Source organism: Protopterus annectens, chromosome 1.part0, assembly GCF_019279795.1.
Source record: "Protopterus annectens isolate FY-2018-M chromosome 1.part0, PAN1.0, whole genome shotgun sequence".
Classification (NCBI taxonomy): domain Eukaryota; kingdom Metazoa; phylum Chordata; order Ceratodontiformes; family Protopteridae; genus Protopterus; species Protopterus annectens.
The window spans coordinates 500,724,287-500,750,785 of NC_056725.1; the positions used below are offsets into that span (position 1 = coordinate 500,724,287).

The 26,499-nt window shown below is 40.8% G+C and overlaps 1 protein-coding gene across 3 annotated transcripts in view; it reads left to right on the forward strand.

The window, feature by feature from the left end:
• The window catches only part of SLC29A1 (solute carrier family 29 member 1 (Augustine blood group)), a 1,418,904-nt gene that overhangs the window by 474,377 nt on the left and 918,028 nt on the right, over positions 1-26,499 (forward strand). The gene's annotated exons all lie outside the window — the stretch shown is intronic.

Genomic DNA, 26,499 nt, shown 5'->3' on the forward strand with positions numbered 1-26,499 from the left:
TTTTGTATGCACTCTTCTCAAACCTGACCCAGCAGCAATAACTTTAGTTAAGCCTACTGCTGCTAACATTTAGTTAATTCCACTCCTACTATTTCTGACAGGGATGGGAAGATAATTGATAAGTATGGGGAAAAATGTATGCATGTGTAGCTTTGATTTTCAGAACTTTGAATTGTCAAGCTATTTTAAAGTTTATTCTGACTAACTGTGATGGTATGAGGCATACTTTAAAATCTGGTTTAAATAATCTAATTTCTACCATTGTAGACATCACTATTCATTGTTTACAGAGTGTGTGTTTGACTCAGTTGGGTCTATATTAAATCATCAAAGGATCACATTGTTGAACAGCATTTCATTGGAAATGCCGTTCACTGAACCCCCCCACACCTCCCGCTAATTATATATACCAGCTCCGAGATTGAACTACAGTGGGCAGAGGGCACATTTCTTGACCCCTACCATAATGCAATCTCAGTCAGAACTGTTTGACAAATGGCATGTTCGATAAAATGCTGTTTGAAATTCGATGATGTGATCATTCGATGTAATGATAGGGACCCACTCAGTTGATGCTTCTTTCAGGTCTCTGGTCACAAGTACTGTTTTGGGGAGGTGTGCCTGACTCGTTCTGAGAGCCTCTCAAGGGATGTAAAAATTGAGATTGTAATTTTCCTTTGGATAGAAATTTAGTTTTTGGTTCCTTTGTTACAGAGGTGATCAATAAGTGTAATGAAAGGGGAAAGCTGATACAGGGAATTTCGATTTTTCATCCCTCCTTTTCCTAATTTTCTAAGGGAGTCTCTTAACGCCTCATCCAATTTTGGCAAAAAACAAAATAAACAGTCTCAACAAAATGCAGGTAAACAGACGTTTAAGAAGAAATGGCAAGGGCTTTCCAAAAAGAATTCAGGAACCACCCCCAAAACCAACGACAGTCCAACAAGTGAGAATGACTGTTTAAGGGACCATGTTTCACCCTGGCAGTCCCTTTTCCCTTCCAGAAAGTCTACATCGCCATTCTGTTTGGCAGTAGAGAGTTTCAGACAAATGGGTTCTGAAAATCATTCATCAAGGTTACAAATGGCAGTGGAAGGAAATCCTTTCTTTTCAGGGGGGTAGTTTGTCATCCAGTAGACCACATTCATTTATCTCTGCCTGTCCTTCATCATATGTTGTCCCTGGGAGTGATATAACTAGTTCTCCCTTCTCAGGTTAGAAAAGGTTTTTATTCAAGGATATTTTTAGTGCCGAAGAAAAAAAATGTTTGGAGACCAGATCTAAATCTTTCTTTCCTAAACTTGTTTGTGATAGTGTCAAATTTAAAAAATCATGTCACTTCACAATCCACTTCTCCCTATTTCAAGTTTCCTGGTAATACTAGACTTAAAATATGTTTATCATCGCATCCAGACTTCAGGCATTTCTTAAGGTTTTCTGTGTCTGGAACATATTATCAGTTCTCTGCCTTACCCTTTGGCCTATCCACTGCACCAAGATGTTCCCAAGGTGACCAGCTGCGGTTATATCTCATTGCAGGCTACAGGGTATCCACATTTTCCATATTTACAGGACTTGCTTATCTTTGCAGAGTGTTTTCAAAGTTTCAGGGATCTCACTGTCTTGGGTGAGAGATGTCTTACACAAGCTGAGATTCCAAGAGAACATTCAAATGTCTTTTCTGACTCCTTCACATAGGATTGTATTCCTGGGGGTGCTAGACACCACAGTTCAAAAATCTTTTCGTCCATAGGAAAAATAGCTCTAGATTTATTTCTAAGGTTTTCCCCTCAGACTTTGGTCACTTCAAGAGAATACTGCAGGATTTTCGGTCTCATGGCATCTATGATTCTCTTGATACCCCTGGCAAAACTTCACACGAGAAGATTTAATAGTATCTGAAGTCTGTTTGGTCTCAGCACCAACATCCTTTGTCTTTTCAGATTCTGGTACTGGGTTTTTCAAAAGAGAGATCTCATGGTGCAGAGGGGAAATATCCCTAAATCCAGCTCCCCCTTTCTTCCTACTCCAAAGCAGTCAATAACTGCAGACATTTCAGACTTTGCTAGGGGAGCAGTTTCAGGAAGGATAAAAGTGCAAGATGTGTGGAACTCCAAGGACAGATGCAAGCACATAAATATAAATGGGATGCTTGCCCTGATCATTACACTCAACTGTCTGAATCATCTTTGGTCTCCAGGACCTCTCATGTTGTTACAAACAGTACCGCAATCATGTGGTACATCTCTAATAAGGTCTGTCAGAGACAGTGTATATACAGTAAACAAAAGAGGAACTAAAATGGACCCCTTCGGTACTCTGTAGTTAAGAGAATATTTAGATTATGTATAAATAGCAGGAAAAAACATTCTGAGTATCGCCAGGGGAGGTAAGAGTTAAACCATTGTGACACCATGAAGGAGATGAAATGCTCACTCAAAATGCTGTGGTAACAATTGCAGTTGAAGATCCAGGAGGACCAGTACTGAGAAGTACCAGTGTTCACAAGCGATAAGGAGATCATTGTCTACTCACATAAGAACAGATTTGTTTCCCATCGACTGCCGTGACTTTAGAATAGACTACCAGTTCATATGAAACAGAGCACCTCTATGACACTGTTCAAGAGGAAACTGGATGAGTGGATGGGGCCCACAACCTTCATGGACATGGGCAGTCATCACTAAATGCAGTCTTGGGTATTGACTAGCACTTCTGTTAGGATGAAAAGGCTAGGCTTGAAATGACCTCTGGGTTGGTAGTGTAGTAATCTCCTGTGATTTCCTATGAGCCTATGAAGAGCAGTGTCAGTATTATGATGAGCATAAAACTCAGATTCAAGAAGATTCATGAGCCCATTGGATATAAGATAGGTTTGCCAACTGCACATAAGTAACTGTGTTCTCATAAAACATTCATCAAAACCTTTGGTATGCACAAATGCTTGTCTTCAAACTTATTTTTTATTTCAACAAGTAAGGCAGACCACCCTACAAGATATCTTTTTCAGCACAACCTGGCAAAAACACAAAGTAGCAGAATTTGTGCATTAAAAAAATAAAATTGTTATAGTAAACAAAGAAAGATTTTTGAGAATTCTGACTGATGCAGAGTTATCATGACTCAGTATAATTGTTTTTAGGATTCTGGCTCCTTCTCTGAGAAAACATCTGCATTTTGCTTGTAGTCTTTTTTATGCACTAAAAGTTTGATTATATTCAGTGCTGGAACCATGGAGGCATAATGTGGGAATGGAGAAAAGGGAGTATTTGGCATACACTCAAGGCCACCTGAATGTGAATCAGTTTTTCAGAATGTACAAGGCGGTATTTCAAAGGACTTATTGGCTTATGTAGCCTGTTGGCTTTTTCGTATTACCATAACCCGGTTATAACTGAGGCAGTTTTCTGAACAAAATACAAAGTAAGACCACAGTCCATGGCCAGAAACTTTTCAAAAATGATCCACCGTTATTTCAGCAACAGGAAAAATTCTTGATGCCCCCACCAGAAGGGAACATTTTGCAGTAATTTTTTGTATGTCTCAATGGATTAAGGGAGTGAGCTACAGACAAACTACATTTGATGGTCTGAGTTTGATTTCCATCATTTCCATAAGCATATTACTACACTTTGAGCTAGTCATGTAACAAAACAATTATTGCGTCTCACTACTGAAAAGAAACTCTTTTGCTTAGTGGGTCCTACTTGATTAAAACAAACACATAAAATTTCACATCTCTTACCTCTATATGTTATTTACTTTGTGAATGCTGTTTTACAACCAGGGTACTGTCATTTCTCTCAATATGTTAATTCCTGGATCTTTATACTGTTATAATATGGAGTATCAGAAAATACTTCAGAGAAGGATTGGAGAGGTTTTATTTTTGTTGTGAAATTTGTTTGGCTTCCTTGTAATGCAGCTTGACTACAGATTATTTATTAGTTAAAGAATATCTAGCCAGTACTGAATTTTATACATTTTCCTTAAAATTTTCACTCTTTCTCTGATTTGCTTCCACTTAGCTCCAAGTATACTATGGTTTTCAGTCAGAGTTTTAATATTTTTTACATTGTATGAGTATTAATACCAAACATTTTGCTGGCCCATGGTGGTGGATGTGCATTTTGAAGCATGTGTATTAGATATTTTAAGTACAGGACAACGTCTTACTGTGAGGTGACAACGCTACCGCAGCAAGATGTTGTCCTGTTCGATTCTCAGCTAAAGCGGCTTCTGTGTGGAGACATGCGTGAATGGGCGTACCTTCGTTGAAGGTTGTGCGTCAGGCCTGGCAAGTCAGTACGTAAAAATCTATTGCCAATCATTAGTGGACCGGAGTTCCGTTGTGGCAACCCCTAACCGGGAAAAACCGAAAGATACAACAACAATGTAGTAATTTTAGGAAATCAACAAATTATAGATAAAGCTGGTGTACATGTAAACACATTGCTGTTTGATTTTGATGCTGTTGTTTTGAAACTTGGATGGATACCACCGAGCAGATATGTTTAATTATGTTCTGCCAAACTGAACAGCTGAAAGCACAACTTTTAGTGTGGATAAAGAATGGCATTTGGTTGTTTTATAGTGTTCATAGGAGGAAATATGTGACTTTATAGTAAGAAATGAGAAATAGGAGGGGTGAGACAAAGCAGAGCTGTGCCGAACTCTAGGGTGTGCGTTAAAATTTGGGGAAACCAAAGCAAACGGATGGTACAATATTATGTTACTGACACCAGAGCTTCTGAAAAAAAACTGTTACAATAAGAAATTGTATGCACATTACCTGACGCTCTGATTCAGACATTTGTGTGTACTGAGTGAACTCTGCAATTTTCATTAAGCTGTGCGTATACCATCAAGTGTGTCATCAAGTACTTATCAGTAGTCTGCCGATACGTGTAATTACATCCTTGTATTTGTTTTGTGCACTGTATGCTTATTATCATCTGTATTAGCTACTGTAATACACACTAAATGTGTAATTGTTAATATGTGTTATTGCTTGTTAAAGCTGGCATTAGTGCCTCTTCCTGATCTTGGATGCTGAGAGTCAAAACCAGATCCAGTATTTGTCCCATAGTCAGAGATAAGCTGAGGCATTCAAATATAGTATCATACTTTCCTTCTGTACAGATTATGCCCTACCCATGCCCTACCCCATGCCCAACATGCAGTGATAGAAGGCCATTATGAACAAGAATGTTTGTTGATCATGTCCCTTTATTGTGAAGCTAGGATAGTTACCCTCAGTTTCACCACTGAGAGCTCTAACCCGGGACAGAAAAATACTTCTCTTTCCCCTCTCATATTGGTGAGCCAGTAAAGTACTGATTCAGTTTCCATCCCCTCTCATAACTGCTCAGGCGCCAAACTTGCTAATGGAACTCAGATTACCTGGTCACAGTCAGAGCTCCGTCCCTCTGTACCATGAAGCCAGCAGTGAGCCAGTCTTTGTGTTTCTTTACAGTATAGGTGTTTATGTGGCTCCTGTATAAATTAATTTCCAGTTGACACATTTTGAGATGAGACTTGCCATAATGATGCAGTTCTGCTTTTCAGTCTAATCTTAATGGATCCACATAACCTATCTGTTGCTTCCCTTCAGTTAGTTTTCAATAAAGGAAATAAGTTGTATTGCTTTCAGTAAAGAATGTTGTGTCTTTTGGCTTTTCCCAGTTAGGGGTCACCACAGCGGAACTCCGGTCCGCTAATGATTGGTAGTTGATTTTTATGTGCCGAGTTACCAGCCCTGATGCACAACATTCAACAAAGGTACGCCCATTCACGCATGTCTCCACGCAGAAGAAACTCTAGCTGAGAATCAAACCGGACAGCGTCTGACTGTGAGGCGACAACGCTACCGCAGCACCACCACTTTCAGTAAAGAATAGTGCAGATAATTATGATGCCTTCATTATAGAAAAGGAAGTGCATTGCTGTTAGCCTTTTATGAGACCTTTACCTAATGGTTTCTTGCCTTATTACTTTAGCACAAGTTTTAAGTTATGCAAACTCTAGCTGAGCTGTAGGGTTATGCGGATTATATCTTTTTGTATACTGCTTAAGGTGAGAAGGGGTACTAGTAAACTAGTTGTCAGTCTTAACATTTTGTGATGAAGTGAATTTTTTTCATAATTAAGTGCTCACCTCTCAACTGCTTAGTGCAAGAAATCTGGAGAAAGCATAACAAAATGGGGGGGGGGGGCAAGGCCCAAAAATAAGGACAGATTTTAAATATTGCTCATAAACTTAGAAAGTTGCTACAGTAACAGGGTGTGTGTTAACATAAATTTTCTGAAGGATTTGAAGTCTGAAACTCAAATGTATGACATTATTTAGTGACTTCAGTCCTCAGATCATCCCAGTGATTTGCCAGAAAATCACACATTTTATGAAGAACAGACCAGTAATATGAGGCAAAAATCTGGACATTCTACAAAAATCTGGACAGTGGAGTATGATTAAGTGTTGCACCTGGTCTGTGTACATATTGTAAATTAATAACATTGCATTTACTATATATCCAAAACATTATTCCACTATTGTACTTTTTTACAGTCATTTAAATGTTATGTGGGGGTGGCCTAATGGTTAAAGGTGTTTGCTTTACAAACTCAAGGTACAGGGTTTGAATCTCACAGGGGATAACTGGCTAGGCTTAAAATGGCTCGCAAGGGCAGTTAGCCTAGTACTAACCTATGTACTCTCGCCTCTTTTGTATGTCTGGTCAATTTTTGATCCTGGGCTAAGACTTATGTTGGTCAGATGTGTTGAGTGCTTTAACCCATTAAACAAATTCCAATACACAAATAAATAAACAATCAAGCTAACAAACAAACAAATAAATGTCGGTTATTAGACCTCCTCCTGTAGATTTCAATCCCTGATTGATGCTGTCAGCAGAAATTATATTATGACAGTGGCACTTGCTGTCTAGGTCTTATTTTTTCATTCTTTTGTTGAATACTACTACATGGAGCTATTTTTGGCTGTACTAAGCTCAGTATCTTTTACAGATTCTTAGCTGCAGAACAGTTTTGTTGTACTCTTACCACCGAGCAGGTAGAACATGCATTTTCAGAGTGATGCTTTGGTTTGGCAGATGCTGATTTATGGGTAGTGCACTATGTAACCATCCTCATTAGACCTTCTCCAGCAGTGTTTGATGGCTTGTTAGTTGTTGCCTTCTTGTTTGGCAAAGCTGCCAGAAATCCTTCCTTGATACACAGTCAGCAGGGCAGGCCTCACTTCTTAATTCTGTTATAGGTGTCATGAAAGGAAATACTGCCAGCCCAGCTCTCTAGAATTTTGCAAATAATTACATGTCATTTGTGAATATCAACATGATTCATGTGCTTGTGTTACAAATGAATTAGAACTATATGTCATATAAGATGGTTTGTGCAGAAGAGTGCTGAAGAGGTATTTTACAAAGTGCTGTTTAAAGATGTAACACAGTGTACCCTACTAGAAAGGAACAGAAATGTACCTGCTCTGTCGTAACTGTTTAGATGTATGTATTTTAACAATGGAACATAAGAGGCTAACTTCAGAAAAATAGCTGAAATGAAATTACTTCATGGCCATTTAATAAAAGGATATTATCTTTCAGTTTCAGTGCAGTAACAGACACAATGTCTAGAACTAGAGGTTCTCTGTATTGCTTTGGAAGTGTTTTATTGTTTTATGACTTTCAGGATCTGCCTTAGAGCTAACAAAAACCCTTGTCTATGTATTTTCACAGATAGATGCTAAATGGTACCAGCTGCATCATTGGGGGTTTTCACCTGGGATAGAGTCAGATGACAAGAAATTATGTCATTCTGCAAGCTATCCCAGCAGTAATATTTGAGATATTAATTTAAGAACTCCATGACAGAGTATTCTGTATTTTGTCTTTGACCTGACAACATCAGGATCCACTCACCACATCTGCCTTGCTCTGAAGTAAGTTCTTAGGTTACAGTAATTCTCTAAGATACTGTCAGGAATGTAGCAAAGCTTAATTTAAATGTTTTTTCTTTATTTATTTGAGACTGTCCTGCAGCGTTGTTTTAAATATTTCCTGTGATTTTGAACTCTGATGTTACTGTGATTATATACCGAGTGTTTTCTTGTTCTTTTATTATTATTAAGTATATTTAAACCTTTCATTGTGGCCAAAATTTGTGAGACATATTTAACTTCTGAGAATACTTGCATATTTATTTGGTCACACTGTGTAGGTCACTCCTAAAAGGCTTGCTCTTGGTCAAACTACCATTTGTATTAACGGTAACATTACCCAGTAAGATTGGACACCTTTGTTAAGGGCCTTAAAGTAGCTGATATGGACTGACTGGTGGCAGGGGAACTACCTTATAGTCTGGGCAGAAGAGGGCATAGCTAGTAAACCCGCGAAAGCCTTTCCCAGGTGTATGTATAAACCAGTCCTCAAAAAGTGTGTGTGTGTGTGTGTGTGTGTGTGTGTGTGTGTGTGTGTGTGTGTCAGCTACTTGGGCAGGGACATAAAGCACTGGTTGGACAGAGAGGGTGCTGGAGATCTTGGTTTGGTCACTCAGCTGAAATCTCAACTCTATAGTTGTGTCAGTAGGGAGTCTTACTGGGGATCTGGGGAAAGAGGGAGAAATGAGCCCCAGACTGACTGTGGTCTCTGTGTGCTCTTAAGGGAAATTACACTTGATGCATCCGCGGTGGTGATGCTGCGGTAGTGTTGTCGCCTCATAGTAAGACGTTGTCCGGTTCAACTCTCAGCTAGAGCGTCTTCTGTGTGGAGACATGTGTGCATGGGCGTACCTTCATTGAAGGTTGTGTGTCAGGGCTGGCAGCTCGGTACGTAAAAAATCTGCTGCCAATCATTAGCGGACCGGAGTTCCGCTGTGGCGACCCCTAACCGGGAAAAGCCGAAAGACACAACAACACTTGATGCAGAGAACTGCATTTGGATATACTGTGTGTGTGTAACTTGTCATGCTCCCAATGTATTTCCCCCACTGTTGCTGGTGGTGAGGATTGAAGCTCCTTTATTATTGGTCCAGTGGTGGGGTGTCACATTTATTGGTTGGCAGTGGTGGGATATCCACATATTATGATTCAGTGGTGTGGATATTGAATTCCTGTAGCCTGTAAATAGTGGTCACTAAAGAAGGAGTTTGTACTCTCAGTCAGTTACACAGTAAGCATTCAGCGTTTCATATCACAGTAGTTTTATTTTTTCTTGTTAGCTTTGTTAATCAAGGAAAGCAGGCAAGGATGTCGGCAGAAGAGTATGGGAAGCTGACAAGGAACCATTTGGCTTAGATGTGCCAAGACAAAGGACTGGTGCATGGCAACGTGACTAAAGCAGAGATGATTCCAGCCTTAGTCACAGCTGCATCACAGACCAGCAACCAGGAGGACAAACCAGACTGGCCTTGGGGATGTACAACTCTCAGAAAATGGACATTTCAACCTTTCCACAGAGAACTTAAAAATCCATCCAGAATTAAAAAGACTTGAACTGGAGGCCAAACATTTGGAAATAGAATCAACAGAGAGACTGAGATGCCCGGAGACTGAAGGAAATGAGAAACTAAGATGTCTGAAAGCTGAGGAAAATGAGAGGCAGAAGCAGCACGAAAAGGAGATGCTGATTCTTCACCAGGGTCATGGAGGTAATGGGGAAGGGAGTAACCGAACCTCAGAAGCAACAAAGGTCAGTACATTTCTTCCACAGTTTACAGAGGGTGATAGTTTTGACAGTTTTATTCATCTGTTTGAAAGGGTATGTAAATAGTATAATGTTGACCAAGGGCTCTGGGTACAGTTCCTGACCCCTTTACTCCATGGTAAAGCTGTAACTGCCATTTCTAAATTGTCTGATAGTGATTGCTTAAATTATAATACATTTAAAAATTGTTTGTTAGAGTGTTTTAAGTTAACACCTGAAGCTTATAGAAAATGGTTTTGTGAGCATAGACACAAAGCAGATGAAAGTGTGTGTGAATATATTGCTGAGTTAAGCACTTTATTTTCATAGCTGAGTGAATGGGTGTCAGATCACTACTTTTGAAGGCCTGGTAGACCTTTTGGTGAGGGACAAACCCTTACCACTTTGCCTGAGGACATGAGAATCTGGTTAGCAGATAGGGAATGTAATACTGCAGATGAGCTGGGGAAAAAGGGAGATATATACCTAGCAAGCAGGGCATCACTGTAGAGGAAAGGATACTTTGTGCTGCTCATTGGTCTATAGGAACCCATGGTGGGCAGCCTAAACCACCCCAACAGAGTCTGCCCGTCGCAGGAGAAGCCACTAGTCCAGGTACACGACCAGGAGCAAGGGTTAAATGTTTTAAATGGAACTACTGGGGCCATGCAGCATATAGATGCCCACGGAGGCAAGGTGGGGATCAAAAGGTGGGAGAACAAGTAAGTTGGAATGACAGAATGCCAGCAGTAAGTTTTCTGGATACAACAAGGGTACCACGCTACCACAAGAGGTTATATCCTATCTTAGTAGATAGGAAACAGGCCACAGCTAAGAGAGACACGGTCTCTGATCTAACCATTGTGAAGCTTGCAGTAGTTAAAGAGGAGCACTTCTTGCTTGGGCACTCTACTACAGTCAGAGTTTTGGGAGGGACCCCATTCCAAATACCTAGGGCTAGGGTTCACATTGACTGGGAGCGTGAAAAAGGAACAAGCAAGTAGGTGTGTTTGAGAATATCCTTACAGATGTCCTGAAAGGGAATGATTTTAATAATGCAGTACCTTGTGTGCATGCAGTTACATGCAGTCAGGCTTGGAGACAACCATGTGGGGTTGGTAGCCTGGAGGGACCCAGACAGATGCCATACTTGCAGCCAGGACTAATGAGGTGGTCACTTCAGGGAGGGAACTACCCTGTAGCAGTGAGACTGAAGGTGAGCCACAACTGCTGATGGGTACTGATGTTCCCTTGGACAGAGCGACTGCAAGAGCAGATATTAGTAGTAGTAGTACCCAGGCTGACAGTGAGGTACCACTGTCAGAGAATACCAGAATTCCTGTTGTAGTGGAGCTGGGAAAGGTTACAAAGAGAGAGTTGAGACAAGCTAAGCTCTCAGATCCTACATTACAAGGCCTGAGGGAGGTAGCTAGTGAGGCACCTGATTCTCAAGGAAGGGAAGAATCTATATACTGGGACAAAGAATTACTGTATAGAGAGTGGACCCCTGAGGGAGGGCTAGAGGGTTAGAGAATACAGCAGTTGGTAGTGCCCAGATCCTACTGTCTGGCACTTCTAGCCATAGCCCATGACATTCCCTTTGCAGGTCATATGGGCATAAAGTGTACAAAGAGACATATTATGCAGAACTTTTATTGGCCTGGGATTTCTGGGGATGTAACAGGGTACTGCAGGACATCTAAGCAGTGCCAAAAGGTAGGCAAGACAGGAGACAAAGTCAAGGCTCCTTTGATGCCTTTGCCTGTGATTGAGGAGTCATTTCAGAGGGTAGCTATGGATATTGTGGGGCCTCTTAGTACCCCAAGTTCCACAGGGAAGAAGTATATCCTATTGGTACTAGATTATGCTACCAGATACCCTGAGGTGGTGGCTCTGTCCTACATCGAGGCAGAAAAGGTGACAAATGCTTTGTTAGAGATTTTCAGCAGGGTAGGTTTCCCAAAAGAAGTACTGACTGAAAGAGGAGACAATTTCATGTCAGACCTGCTTGCTTGTCTGTGGAAGCACTGTGGGATGAAGCACTTAAAGACCACCCCTACCATCCCCAGACTAATGGTCTGGTAGAGAGGTTAAATTGTACACTAAAGATAATGCCACAGGCATTTGTAGACCAGTTTAAGAGGGAGTGGGACAAATAGTTGCCCCATCTGTTGTTTGCTTACAGAGAGGTGCCACAGGAATCCACAGGTTTTTCACCCTTTAAGTTACTGTATGGGCATAAGGTGAGGGGATCCTCTAGGTTTAATTTGTGATGAGTGGGAGGGTGAATGTGAATCCCACAAGGAGTCTGTTGTGGCATATGTCCTAAACCTCAGGACAGGGCTGAGGGAACTTATGGGTTTGGCTAAGGAGAACCTGGCAGAAGCACACAGCAGAAAAAGGTCTGGTGTAATAGGAATGCTCGAGCTAGAGAGTATTCTGTAGGGCAGCAGGTAATAGTTCCCATTCCTGTGAGACACAACAAACTGCAGGCAGCCTGGGAGGGACCCTTCAGTGTGGTAAGGAAGGTCAGGGATATTAAGTACATAGGAGTACTGCTAGGCAGGGGCACAAACTGTACCATGTTAACATGATGAAACTTTACCAGGATAGGGAGGCCCTGGTGCTAAGTATTTCCAGTACAAGGCAGGAGACGTCTGAGGGGAATCCATGGCTACAGGGAGCCAGCCAGCAAAATCCCTGATTACTATGCTGGAGGCTAGGGTTGCAGGCATTTGATAGGACAGTGCAGCACCACAGTGGGTTTAGCAATGCCAACACAGACGGGCTCTCAAGACAGGAATGGGGTAATGTATTCTCAGATAGGATCATTCCTCTCAAGCAGTTTTCTCAAGGTTCACTTGAAAAACTAACTTGGGGGGAGGGGGTACTACCAGCCCAGCTATCTGGAATTTTGTAAATAATTATATGTCATTTGTGAATAGCAACATGATTCATATGCTCATGTTATAAGTGTATTAGAACTGTATGTCATATAAGATATAAGAGTGTGCAGACGTGTGCTGAAGAGGTATTTTACAAAGTGCTGTTTAAAGATTTAACCACAGTGTGCCCAACAGGAAAAGAACAGAATGCACCTGCACTATTGTAACTGTTTAGATGTAAATATTTTAACAATGGAAACTGGAACACAAGAGATTAACTTCAGAAAAAATAGCTGAAATTAAATGACTTTATGGCCACATAACAAAAGGATGTTATCTTTCGGTGCAGTAACAGACACAATGTATAGAACTAGAGGTTCTCTGTATTGTTTTGGAAGTGTTTTCTTGTTTTATGACTTCCAGGATCTGCTTTAGATCTAAGAAAAGCCCTTGTCTATGTATTTTCACAAGGAGATGCTAAATAGTGCCAGCTACATCAGTGGGGTTTTCACCTGTGGTAGAGTCAGATGACAAGAAATTATGTTATTGTGTAAGGTATCCCAGTAGCAATATTTGAGATATTAATTTAAGAACTCTCTGACAGAGAGAGTGTCCGGTATTTTGTCTTTGACCTGACAACATCAAGATCCACTCACCACATCTGCCTTGCTCTGAAGTAAGTTATTAGGGTACAGTAATTCTCTTAGACACAGTCAGAAATATAGCAAAGCTTAATTTAGATGTTTTTCTGTATTTATTTGAGACTGTCCTGCAGTGTTGTTTTAAATAATTCATGTGATTTTGAACTGTGATGTTACTGTGATTATATACTGAGCATTTTCATGTTGTTTTACTATTATTAAATATATTTAAACCTTTCATTGTGGCTGATATTTGTGAGGCATATTTAAGTTCTGAGAGTACTTGCATATTTATTTGGTGACACTGTGTAGGCCACTCATAATAGCCTTGCTCTTGGTCAAACTACCATTTGTATTAACAATAAAATTACCCAGTAAGATTGGACACCCTTTGTTAAGGGCCTTAAAGTAGACAATAAGGAGTGACTGACTGGTGGCAAGGGAAACTACCTTATAGTCTGGCAGAAGGGGGCATAGCTAGTAAATCTGTGCCAGCCTTTCCCAGGTGTGTGTGTGTGTGTGTGTGTGTGTGTGTGTGTGTGTGAGTGTGTAAATCAAACCTCAAAGAGTGTGTGTGTGTCAGCTACTTGGGCAGGGACATGAAACACTGGTTGGACAGAGAGGGTGCTGGAGGTTTTGGCTTGGTCACTCAGCTGAGATCTCAACTCTATAGCTGTGCCAGTGGAGAGTTTTACTGGGGATCTGGGGAAAAAAAGAGGAAGAAACCAGCCTTGGACTGACTGTGGTCTCTGTGTGCTCTTAAGGATAATTGCACTTGATGCAGGGAGATGCATCTGGAAATACTGTGTGTAACTTGTCATCCTCCCAATGCACGTCCCCCACTGGTGCTAGTGGTGATGATTGAGGCTCCTTGATTACTGATCCAGTGGTGGGGCATCACAATAAGACATACAGATATATGCTTACAATCATCTTAAGAAGGCTTTAGATATTTTCTTTCTAGCAGCGTCCCTCAGAGGGTTTGTAGTAGTGGTGTATTGGCTTAAGGATACAGGAAGAGAAATGACTGGTATCATGCTAGGAGTCATGTGTACAGGAAGACAGAGAAATGATTTTTAAACAAAGAAAAAAAGAAACGTAATGCTTAGAATGTATTTAGAGCCCTTGAAGGGGTTTAAAAAGTCATAGATTAAAGTATTTGTAAGCCAGGTACTGTACAATAAAATCAGTGTACATCTTAAGACACTTATATCAGTATAGAATGAAATAAATTATTCAGCCATTTATGAAATAAATGAATATGTACATTATGAAAAAGGTGTTAAATATAAAGCTATTATAACATTGTCACCTATAGTTTCCACTCCCCAGTGTCTTGAATTTGTATTTAAATTAACTATTTGCTGGGTTTAAATACATTACTCTCAATAGATGATCTTTTAGTAAGTAGATGCCAGTCATACCTATAGAGGTAGGCAGTTTCACAGAAAGGGTGCTAGACAGACAGACAGCTGCATATCAGATGATCTGATGTTGTATTTTTTATCCATTCTTCAACCATTGTTTTTTGGATCTGACCTCGGATCCAACTTAGGCCACTTCTTAGACTTTGGGTCTATAGGTCAAGCTCCTTCCTTACCCATTATCCTCTCACAAGCCCCAAATTACCTCAGAATTAATTTGCTGTTTCCGCCAACCAGATGTGCTTTTTTTTCATGGCTGAAGTATTTCAGAGATAAGTATTTTTTTTATCTTAAGATTACCCTCTTTCTTCAGGGTTTTTTCATCTCTCTCTCTCTCTTTCCTCCTTTCTCCTTTGTAGTTAAAAAAAGTTTTAGTTATGTTATTATTGTTATTCCCTTCTAGTCTAGCAGTCTTCTCTCTTTTTTTTTCCCTCTACTACTCTTCTTGGTACAGTTGTTTTTATTTTCTTTCCCATGTCACTCGGATTTTTTGGTACCATTGCTTATATTTTGCCTGGTCTTTTCTGTAGCGTTTCTTTGTGTTTGAATTTGTTTCAGGTTGTTTCTGCCTTGCTTGCATAATCAGACAAGCCTACAGGTTTTAAAAAATGTTCATCATGTGGGCACAAAATACCTAACTCAGATGCCCACTCAGAATGTGTCTGCTGTCTTGAGGCCCTTCATCTTGAGGTCGAGTGTGAGATTGTTCTGGCTTCAACCGCACAACCTTGGCTGGACACAGCAGCAAGCTGATTCTCAAGGGATTACTAACTTCTTCTTCTTCCTGAGTATCTGGAGCTTCCCCCTCTTCAAATAAACTAGCAGAACAATCTCAGGGGGAGAAAGGGGACAAGTCTAAGGAAAAAAAATCAAAAGAAAAGTCTAAAGAGTTGAGGAAGGTCTCCCCTGACTGCTCTCCTCACTCGGCACCAAGATATCCAATGTTTAGGATCCATCCACCTCTTGGGATCCAGTGCTGGCTTCATGCAAGTCTCCATCCTGTAAACAGACCCTGTTCTCACAGGAGCCGATTTCATTGAGACTCCATTTTCCTTTTCTGCAAGAAAGTCATTGTAGAGTTTCTAGACTTCTATCACCCTCCTCATTCTACAAGTCTAGCAGGAGCCTGGCTGAAGTAGGCATGGACAGGATGATGAGAAAATTTTTTAGGACCCAAATTCAGCTGGATGTTCTTCCATCTCTGTCTCCCATCTGACCTGTTACTTTGGACCAGCCCAAACACCTTTAGTGACTCTTACTCTGATTCACCCTTCGACTTTGAACATTGACGATCTAACAATTCTGAGATTGCCTGTATCATATTTGAAGACCTGCCCTTTGTCGACTCTGATATCTTCCCTGATCCAGGCCAACGCTGACCTTGTCTGAACCAGAGTAATTTCAGAGCCATAGCTTTGGTGCAGGATCCAAGGGTAGGAGGTTCGACTCCAAGATTTTCAGAGCCATCCCTTCGTCTCGGGGCTTGAGTGCATTCTAGATTGTTTGCCTCTAACCCCTGTGTAGAGGCAAGGTCATGGGAAAGTCTTGGATATTGCCAGGCAGGGGGCTTCAGCTCCTACTCGAGCAGTCATGGGCTCTCCACTGGCATTTGCTTTTAAGACAGTGAACTGCGCTCTCCACATGACTACAGACAGAACATCTTTTCCCACCTTGGGTCCTCCCCTCCACAACTGTCTGTCCTGGCTTCTGAGTATGCTCATTCTCTCCTGTCAGGGCATCCACTCCATTCAAGGCTCGAGAGTGCTTTTACAGGACTCCCCCAACACTTCCGAGTCCTCCTTGGATCACCCTCACGGGGATGTTCTCTGGAAGCATATGTGCAATAGGAGGATCATTGATTCCCCACAGGAATCTTTAAACAGAAAGCACTGGTTGCAATGGAGGGGAGGGGTCCCCCAGGTCACCTCTTGAGAATGTCTCATTCAGAGAAATTCTTGAGCGTCTGACACAGAAAGGTAGTTGGTCTTCGAAAGCCCTTCCCCAGGAGGAGTCAGTGTTTGATGAGACCTTTGGAACTGGCTCAGCTATGTTCTGGGTGGTACCCCCGGTGGATGAAATGGGGGACATTATTTCCCATTGGTCTTGGAAAGATTTGAATACTACAGAACCCATTCCAAAGAAACCAGATAAGTATTTAGTTGCACCCCTAGACCACACCCATTAGAGCAGGGGTCCCCCAGTTGATGCCATGGTGGTAGCAGAGGCCACCAAGAAGGAACTTGTCAAAGAAGGTCCCTGTGTCCATTCTCCTAACAGAAAGTCTAGGGCACTGGACAGATTTGGAAAGTGAGTTTTTGCTTCACTGGCCTTTGCCCTGTGGTCACTCAGTTACCTAGCACATTTTACAAGATTTCAGTGGGGTTTGACAAAGGAGCTATCCAAATCCCTCAAAGTCTATGTCAGCTGAAGATAAAAAGACTCTCTCATTGCAACTGGTCACCCTACAGTCCCTGTCAAGTGCTTCCATGTGGCTGATTTCACACTCTATTAAAGATGTTTCAAGAGTGGCTGGTTCAGGCATTACAGTTAGAATGCACGTCTGGGTGCACCTGTGCAATTTTGCAGAGCCTTACAAGATATCCTTCATCAATGCACCCTTTGATGGATCTACCCTATTTAGGCCCAGAGTTAAAGAGACTCTTTCTAGGAGTGAACAAGATGGAAAAACCCTATCTGCCATAGGGATATTTTTTTCTACTCCTCATAGGATGTTTTCAAGAAACCAGAAAGGGGTTAGAAAGATGTGGTTCCAGAAATAGCAAGGTTTCTCTTGGGGCTCCTGTGGAGACAGATTCCCCCATGGCAGATGGGGGAACTGTAATGGCAGAAATCAACCTTGCAGCAGAGGGGGCCCACAGAACCACAGCTTCAGAGGTCCTTTTCTGAGAAGCCTTTTTAGTGCCCCTGAACAGTTGCCCAACTACTGCACAGTGGAGGCAGTCAGGTGATGCTTATCTCTGCACCCATAGGTCTGGATGTCCATCACCAAAGCTGTCTAGGTATAGAAGGTAGTTGCCAGAGTTTTTATACTCCCTTTTCTCTTCTCCCTCCCATTCATTCCAGAAAAAATTTCAACATACTATCCAGTCAGAGGAAGGAAGCAAGCACCATTAGAAATACAAAAGTTGTTAGAAAAAAAGAAACATCCAAAATGTCCTACCAGACCAACAAGGGTTCAGAACCTATTCGAGATTCTTCTTGATGGTAAAGAAAACTGGGGAATACATGCCAATATTGGACTTAAGTCACTTGAATCAATTTGTCAAATATTCGACTTTTGGAATGGTCAAGAGTTCAGTCCATTCTTCCCTTTCTAAGGAAGGATGATTGGATATGCTCGATATGTCTTCAGAGTGCGTACTAAACAAGTTTATTGCAGTGGTTGCAGCTCACCTGAGATTGCTGAGATTCCAGGTGTTTCCAGTCTTCCACGATTGGCTCCTTACCTATCCCACCAGACATCTATTGCTAAGAGGCAGGGACTACCTGCTCTAGCTATACCTTCAGCTGGATATCACAGTCAACTACGACAAGTCTCATTTATCTCCCAGTCAGACTGTGAAGTTTATAGGTGCTCATCTGAATATGGTTCCTGAAGTGGCTCGACTTCCTCAGTCCAGACTATCCAAATGGCAACATCAAGCTACACTCCTGTTGTCTCATCAATCAGCACCATCCAGGTTAGTTTTTCAACTCTTAAGGGTCAGTGGCAGCTTCCATAACCCTTCTACCTCTAGCAAGATTGTATATAAGAGTACCTAAGTAGACCCTAGCAGTTCAGTAGTCTGTGAACTAAAATCCCATGTCCTTCTCTATTTGAATAACAAAGATTTACAAACAACATGTCTCCTGGTGGATTCACACACTGGATGTCTTCCATGGCCAACCTTTTGTTCTACCCTTTCCCAAGGCCTCGGTGACCACAGACACTTCCCAGTTACGGTGAGGGGCTTTACTTGTGACAGCTGGTCTAAGGCATGTGGGCCTCCTGAGAGGCGAACCTTCATATTAATGTCCTGGAAATGAGGGCAGTTCTCCTAGCATTGCAGGCGTTCCAAGATAGACTCCCTCAAGGGACAGTTGTTATATTGACAGACATTGTCGGTGGTCTGGTACAGCCACAAACTGGAGGAAACATGCTGTTATCTCTTGTGTAGGGAGGCAATGAAAGTGTGCCAGTGGGTGATCTCTTCCATCCACTTTCTTTTGGCAATGAACATCCCGGGGTATTCCAACTTTCTTGCAGACAGACTGAGGTGATCTATTAAACCTGCTTCAGGAGTGGTCTCTCAGTCCTTTAGTGTAGGAACAGATTTTTCACCAATGGGGCCAACCAAGATGTGACCTCTTCCCCCACAATACAAATGCAGCGGGATTTTTCCCTAATCCTCTGAGAGAGAGAATCATCGAGATAAACGAAGAGGTGATATTGTAGTTCGATTCGTGCAGAAGTGGGCGTGTCGCAAATTGAGTGACAACCTGGTCTGCATATTTAATTTGCTTGTGCATACATGAGATGAAAATATTAAATGTACACAAATGGCCCATTTCTTTCCTGCCCCTCATAAAAAAATATAATGTTCATTTTCATTAATTTAATGCTGTTCAGAAACTAAATGTTTTTGGAAAATCGGCGACCATACTTTAGGCTTGCCACCTTTTTAGTTACCCAGACTGGGACATTTTTGTGGTAAAATGAGATTTTGCAGGACAAACAGTATATCTATCCCACTTCTTTACCATTAGTATTTACCGAGCTGTAGTGCCCCCTGAAGCTAACATGCCGAATACCAGGTGAATATTTATGAAGTCAGTGTGAAGACATCGCTATGAATATTCACTTATTATTCAAACAGGAATAAACAGTAGCAGATGCCTTTGAATACAGATTTTTTTTATGCTGGCAAAACAGTAAGTTAGGTTTTTTTCGGTGGTCGTGGGTATGGTTTGTTCTGCAAAATCTCGTTTCCCATTTTGGAGATGGGGAAGTTGAGAGGTATGATTCACTGTAGACCGACAGGTTAAGTAAGCAGCTGTCGGTATGTGTTTCACATTTTGAGGGCTAGTGTTTCCCATTTTGGAGATGGGAGGTTGTGAGAGGTACGATTCACTGTAGACCGACAGTTTTTTTTCCGGTGATATTGTAGTCAAAGGCTTCACCAGTTCAGTGGACTTTTTCTTCGGTTGTACATTCGGAGGGAATGCATATTCATGAATGACATATCAGGGGGGTGGGTTTGGGGCGGGGCTTGCTACTGCGCATCTGGTGAGGCCCTCAACTACAATGTCGCCAACTAAGATTTGTGATTGGCCTTCTGGTCTCCTATATTCTTATTCTCCAACGCCCTTCATACTTCATACTTAAATTTTCTCAGAAAGCATGTCAGCTGGTGAGATGGTGATCCTCATTGCTCCATTCTGGCCTCACAAAGTGTGGTTTCCTTTCCTTTGGCCTCATCTAGTACACCAGCCTTAGGTTCTGGGTCCCTCCCCAGATCTACTTTCTCACCAGTCCAGACTACCTCACCCAGACATTCAAGCCCTCAAACTAACTGCTTGGTTTCTCCACTTACTTTGATGGCTAGACAGTCCAGGCTTTTGTCCCAAGTACTATGTATCCTTACTTCCTCCCAGAAAGACTTCACTAGGAAGATACATAAGAGCAAATGGAAAAGATTTTCTGTTTCAGCCAATGAAAGGCACCAAGAATCTTTTTGACCCCTTTTCCAGTGGTGTTAGATTTTCTGGCCTCTCATTTTCCATGCTGGCACAAGTTACTTCGCGATTAAGGTACAACTAGCTTTAATTTCTAATTTTATGTAGGTAAGGATCTTTTATCATTGACTTCACTTAAGCTATGCAAAACCATTCTTAAAGGTAGATTTAACACCTGTCAAGGATCCGTCCCCCCCCCCCTTGGGATTTGACAGGTCTTCCCAAGGCTCTTACTCAACCTCCTGATGTTTACTTTAATTTTTTGTCATGGAAGACCATATTTCTAGGTGCTGTTACATCTGCTAAACGAGTGTCTGAACTCCAAGCCTTGTCCCACCAGTCAACTTATATAATTTTTCATAAAAACAGGGTTTTTCTGTCAGCACAAAGCCTTCTTTTCTTCCAAAGGTGGCTTCTGATGTTGCTTTACCAGCCAATACATTTTCCATTTTTTTCCCAAAATTTTCCATTAAAGGGGGATATGTGCTTAATTTGTTGGATGTACACAGTTGAGATTTTACCTCCATAGAACTACAACTTTCAGGAAATTGGATCAGTTGTCTCTTTCCTTTTCAAAGGCTAAGTTGAGACATGTGTCAAAGGTTACTTTAGCACGAGGGCTCACTGATTGAATTTCTTATGTTTATAAACAAAAAGGTTTGACCCTACCAAGACCGCCATGAGCTGCTCACTCCTTAATGTCATTTTCAACTTCCTTTGCCTTTCTCTCTTGAAGTTCTATTGAAGACATTTGTGCTGCTGCTACTTGGTCCATTGTTCATACTTTCATAGCTCATTACAAACTGGATATTCTGCCCAGGAACAGGGCAACCTTTGGTTCTGTAGTACTCTGGAATATCTTTTCATTAGACCACCGTAGGGTGACACTAGCTAGGGACTGTGTCCCGATGGTTGAGGAGGAAAGGGTAAAAAAGACAACATCAGATTCAGAAGTTACATACTTGGCATAACAGTGCCTCTGTGTTGTCTGTTTTTGTCCTTTTTCGACCTTCCGTCCCTCCTTCTCCTTTCCTTTGGAAAAAAATACTACTAACCTTGTTCCCGATATGACCTGGAGCTGTAATTAATCAATTGGTCTTATTCCTTTTCTCTGAGCACCAGATACCTTTACTGTCGCAGGCCTACAGTATTTTTTTTTCTTACTGTTTGTGGGTCCTTTTTCTTTATGTATTTTTGATGTCGATTAAATTCAACCTGAGGTAATCTGGGGCTTGTGAGATGATTATGGGTAAGAGGAAGAACTTGAGTTACAGAGCCAAAGTCTGAGAAGTGGCAGAAGTCAGATCCGACGTCAGAGCCGAAACCCAGTGGTTGAGGAAGGATGAAAACAGACAACACAGATGCATTGTTATGGTAAGTGCAAAACCTTTGTTTGCAGATCGCATCCTGCAACCAGTGACAGTGCTTCTACCGACCACTGGAGATGGTGCACTGGTGTATAGAGCAGCAACAGCTCTTTAAGATAGACAGGATCCAAACTGTGAAGAGTTTGATGGATCAGATTCAGAATCTTGAAGATAAACCTTATTATAATTGATAATCTAGTATAACTTGTTTAAGATCAGGGTAATGTGATTGTACTGTGAAGGACCACTAATTACGTTAGCCACAATATTTTGAAACAACTGAAAATATTCAAGTTCAGAATCAGATAGCCTCAGATATGGGCCATGACAATAGGTAAGGTGGGAAGACACCAGTGCATGACTCATAGTAGCAGGATCACCTTAAAGGATCAGATGTTTAATCCTGGACATATTCTGAATGTGAAACTGTGATGGTTTTAGTGCAGCTGACACTTGGCCCTATAGTGTCAGTGTGTTATATAGTGTGAAACCCTGGCTCCAGAGACTATTAAAGGACAAATATAGAGCCTATGAATGTATTTTTGTGTTTTTTATTAATTTGTTAGCTAGGTAAACCCACTGGATACAAATGACCCATTTCAGTTGTAACCCAGGGGCATTGTGTGGTTAAGCGACTACTCACTGTGCAGATGGAGTTAAAAGCAATCAAACCCTGTACATTGCAGTACTTAATATGTGCCAGCTCCTCTGTCTATTACATCATGGGAAACCATCATAGTTTAGTACTCACATATGATCAGTACACTTCCATATCACAATCACAACATTGTACTGCTAATATCTGGCCTTTAGTTTGTTACAGTATAAACCCCAGATACTTAACAATCAAGAAAAAGTGCTTTCTTAACCTTAACATCAGTAGTGTTAACAGTAGTCACTCTGCCACTTCTCACTTGCAATATTTCTGAATACTGGCCAGAACTACTTTACAATGTAACTTGCAGTTTAGTTCAAGAAATTTATTGTAGACATATTACTAAGAAAAATATTTGTTTATACTTACAGCTATATCTTCAGTCCCTTCATTATCCCTCTAAACATCAGTGACAAAGTGTGAATTTAGGAGTTAAGCTTTAGAGTCATCCCACCAATTTAACACTGTCTACAAAGTCTTTTTTTAGACTCTTTTTTTGTCCAAGCTGCATTTAATGTAAATGACACTTTATAGTTTTTCCATTTATTTCCTACTTTTTAATTATTGCTGGTCTTCTTCCTCATCATCTTCACCACCCAACTTCAGTGTCTGGTTCAAGTCCAAGAGAGTCCTTAGGTTTCTAGTCAGCTGCTCTTCATTTTTTCTGTCCATTAATAATTTTCCTTTGGAACAGTGGAAAAGGTTTTACTGGCAAGTTCTGTTTGCTTTGATATTGTCAGAGGAATGATAAGCAACAGTCCTCTTCAGTGTGTTGGTTCATGTTTTGCTGGGTAAACCTTTGTATTTTCTTCTTAGCCTGTTTTGCATCCAAAAATGTATTTGATCTTTCAGGAAAAAAATATTCTAAAAGCAGCTGGATATAGCAAATTAAAAAAAATTGCTTCTGTTCTGCCTAGTGTACAGTAAAATAATTTTCCACAAACACTCTGGTGTCCTCAGTTGTTAAAAATTTTCCCTTCTTCCAAAATGTTGCCAGGTGCAGCTCTCTCTGCTTGTATGACTATAGCTGCATTATTATAGATATTGGCTTCTTTCTCATGACCAGATTTGGAGCATTCACACTATTTCCTTTCACTTAACAAATCCTGCTGTGGAATACCAGTCCATTTGCTTATTTGTGTTTTCATAAAGTTAATGCACTCTATTACTTCCACATTTTCTAGTATAACAGAAAATCTCTAGGTTTCTCTTCATATTGCCTTTTGACTCTTTTTTTTTAAACAATTCTTTTTGAGAAGCCTCGGCTGGAGCGCCTTCTGTGTGGAGTCTGCATGTCCTCCTCACGGTCAAGTGATGTTTAAAGACATGCAGGTAGGTGCGTGTGTGAATGGGTGTGCCTTCTTTGAAGGTTGGGCGTCGGGCTGGCAACTCAGCACCGTAAAAATCCACTGCTAATCATTAGCAGACCCGGAGTTCCGCTGTGGCGACCCCTAACTGGGAAAAGCCGAAAGACTTGTTGAGAAGCATCATGTTCAGCCATTCTTTCCTTCATTTCAGCCTCTGATTTCTGTAGTTTTTTCAGTTCATCTGAATAGCTAGTTTAAGCTTCTATTCTGACCAACCTTTTGTAATTTGACTTTATATAGTCCTCCATTGTCTCACTGTAATAATTAGATATCTATGAATGCATTTATTTTTCTGCTAAATTACCAGAAGCAATATCTGGTACCAAAGTTGAAACCTGAACTGATTTTTTTAGAACAGATGCAAGATCCTTCCCCAGCAGAGTTTCTCCTTTTTCAGTTGATCTTACTTTCTCCACTTTCTTTGCTGATACCCAGGCAGTATAATGATTAGCCAGTGACTGAATTTTACCCACATTGCCAGCTTTCACTGGCTGTTTTATTTTTCTTTTTTCACATTAAGATAGCATTAATTCTCCATTATGTTTCATGTATCTGTTGGCGAAGATTTAGGTCTCCTTTTCAGGTACTGGTGAAGATGTTGAACTTGCTGAAATCCAGGAGATCCTGGACAACTGGGTACCTAATAGAATGGTAAGTGAAACAGGAATGTTCCCTCAAAAGTCTGTAAGACACTGAATAAAGGAACAGAGCTTCCAGCCTCTCTCTCTCTAGCTCATGGGAATTAGACTTGTAATATTTTTGATTATGGATTTTGTTCCTTTTCAGCAGTGGTGCAGAGAAGATATATACATGTTTGCAGCATATTAAAGAGGAATCAAATTTTATCTGTCTGGAAGTAAACACTATGTTGTTTATACTATGAAACTTGGCTGTCCTTGTGTGAAAAAAGTAAATTCAAGCAAAGAATCCTGTGAGCCAAAGAAGTCTGTAGTGGGGTATACTTGAAGGTGTATACAGCTCCATAGACTTAGACCTTGGATGTGCATGTGCATTGTCAATGAAGCAAGATGCTCTAAAATGCATGTGCATGAACTCCATAAAAAATAGTGCTTGAGGAAATAAGGTCAACTATTGTGTGTTCATGCTAAACACAGTCTTCTTTCTTTGATTTAAACCAAATAATCAAGGACTATGACAGTGTTGTATTCACAGTAGCTGATGGTGGATTCCTTAAGTTCATTTCCAGTATATACTGGCAATAATGGTCACTACAGCCTTGGTCAGAACTTAAATCAAAAGCACATAATTTCATGTGCACCTTTGAGAAAACTGTACAAGGCTTTTCAACAAGATGATAGTTTTCATATACCTTACAGCAGCATGAATTAAATTATATTTTTTGACAGCATTAATGTGTTGAAAATCAGATTGTTCACCATTAGAATAAAGGGTTACTTAGTTAATGAATGGATTCTTATTCTGTACACATTTGAATGAATATTTATTGACAAATCATGTCACTACTAAAGTTAGAATGTGGCCCACAACAGGTTGTATTGGTTACAGATGCACATACATTATATGGCTAAATGATGAAATGCATATTTAATGTAATGTGCACTGCTGGTCACATTGATACCATTCTGACCATGAGCAGAGAGTGACTTTTGTTCTTTGGAAAACTAAACAAATGGTCACCTTTTGCCATTAGTATGTTGTGAGTGATGCCAGTGGCAGGTAGGTGCTAGCAGCAGGACAAGAATATCCCTTATTATTAGACAGAATCCATTAACTAAAATCCATTTCAGCAAACTTAGATGAATCCATATCTAATGATATTACATTGAAGCAAAATGAGCCCCATACTAGCATTGCTCTTGGGCCCTATTCTTCAGTCTTCTTCCATTCAGTTTTGCTTTAGAACAGCTATGTTTTTTCATATCATACACTGGCAAGTACATCTACTCTCCTTTTTAACTGACTTATGTTGTTTTTTCCTTCTCTGCCTTGCTTTAGCTTTTCGGGTCTATATCACTTAGTCAAACTTACTATTCCTTGAATGCCTTTTTGTCTACACCTTTTTGTCGAAGTGACAAATCTGTGAATGGACTTTTAAGTTTTTCCAAGGGAAAACCAATGGTAGGCTACCCTAGCAACTGCGAAAAAAAGCATAAAACTTAAAACCTACCCAGGTGGGGACTTCACCCCCCCACAGCTTCCCTAGCTAAGTATACCACCACTGAGATTGCACTACAGTGGGGAAAAAGGCAAATTCCAGATGGTGGCCAACCATTGGTTTGCCCTAGGAAAAACTTTGATTAAAAGTCCATTTGCTGATTTGTGACTTCAGCAAAAAGGGTCAACAAATAGGTATTCGATGAATAGTAAGTTTGACTAAGTGATATAGAACCAGCTTTTCTATATAAACTTGACTGTATCACTCAAGTATGCATTGTACTTTCTGAATACGCCTGCCATCTCACTACTTCTTTTGACAATATGTCTGACTGGCACGTTAATCATTTTTAGTTGTACTTGCATGCCAAGTTGCTGCCATCTACAGTTTGCCCATATCGGGGTGGGAGTTGTGTGCTGATTGTTCCTTTGTTAGCTTTCCCAGTATATAATATTCAGTAGGATGTTCTCATATTTCTCTGTACTTGCTTCTTTATAAAGCCATGCCCTTTTGGTGGCTGGAATCCACTGTAAGCGTTGTTATAAACCATAGTGAGTACTAGACCCCATATAGCTTCTTTTATTCCTGCA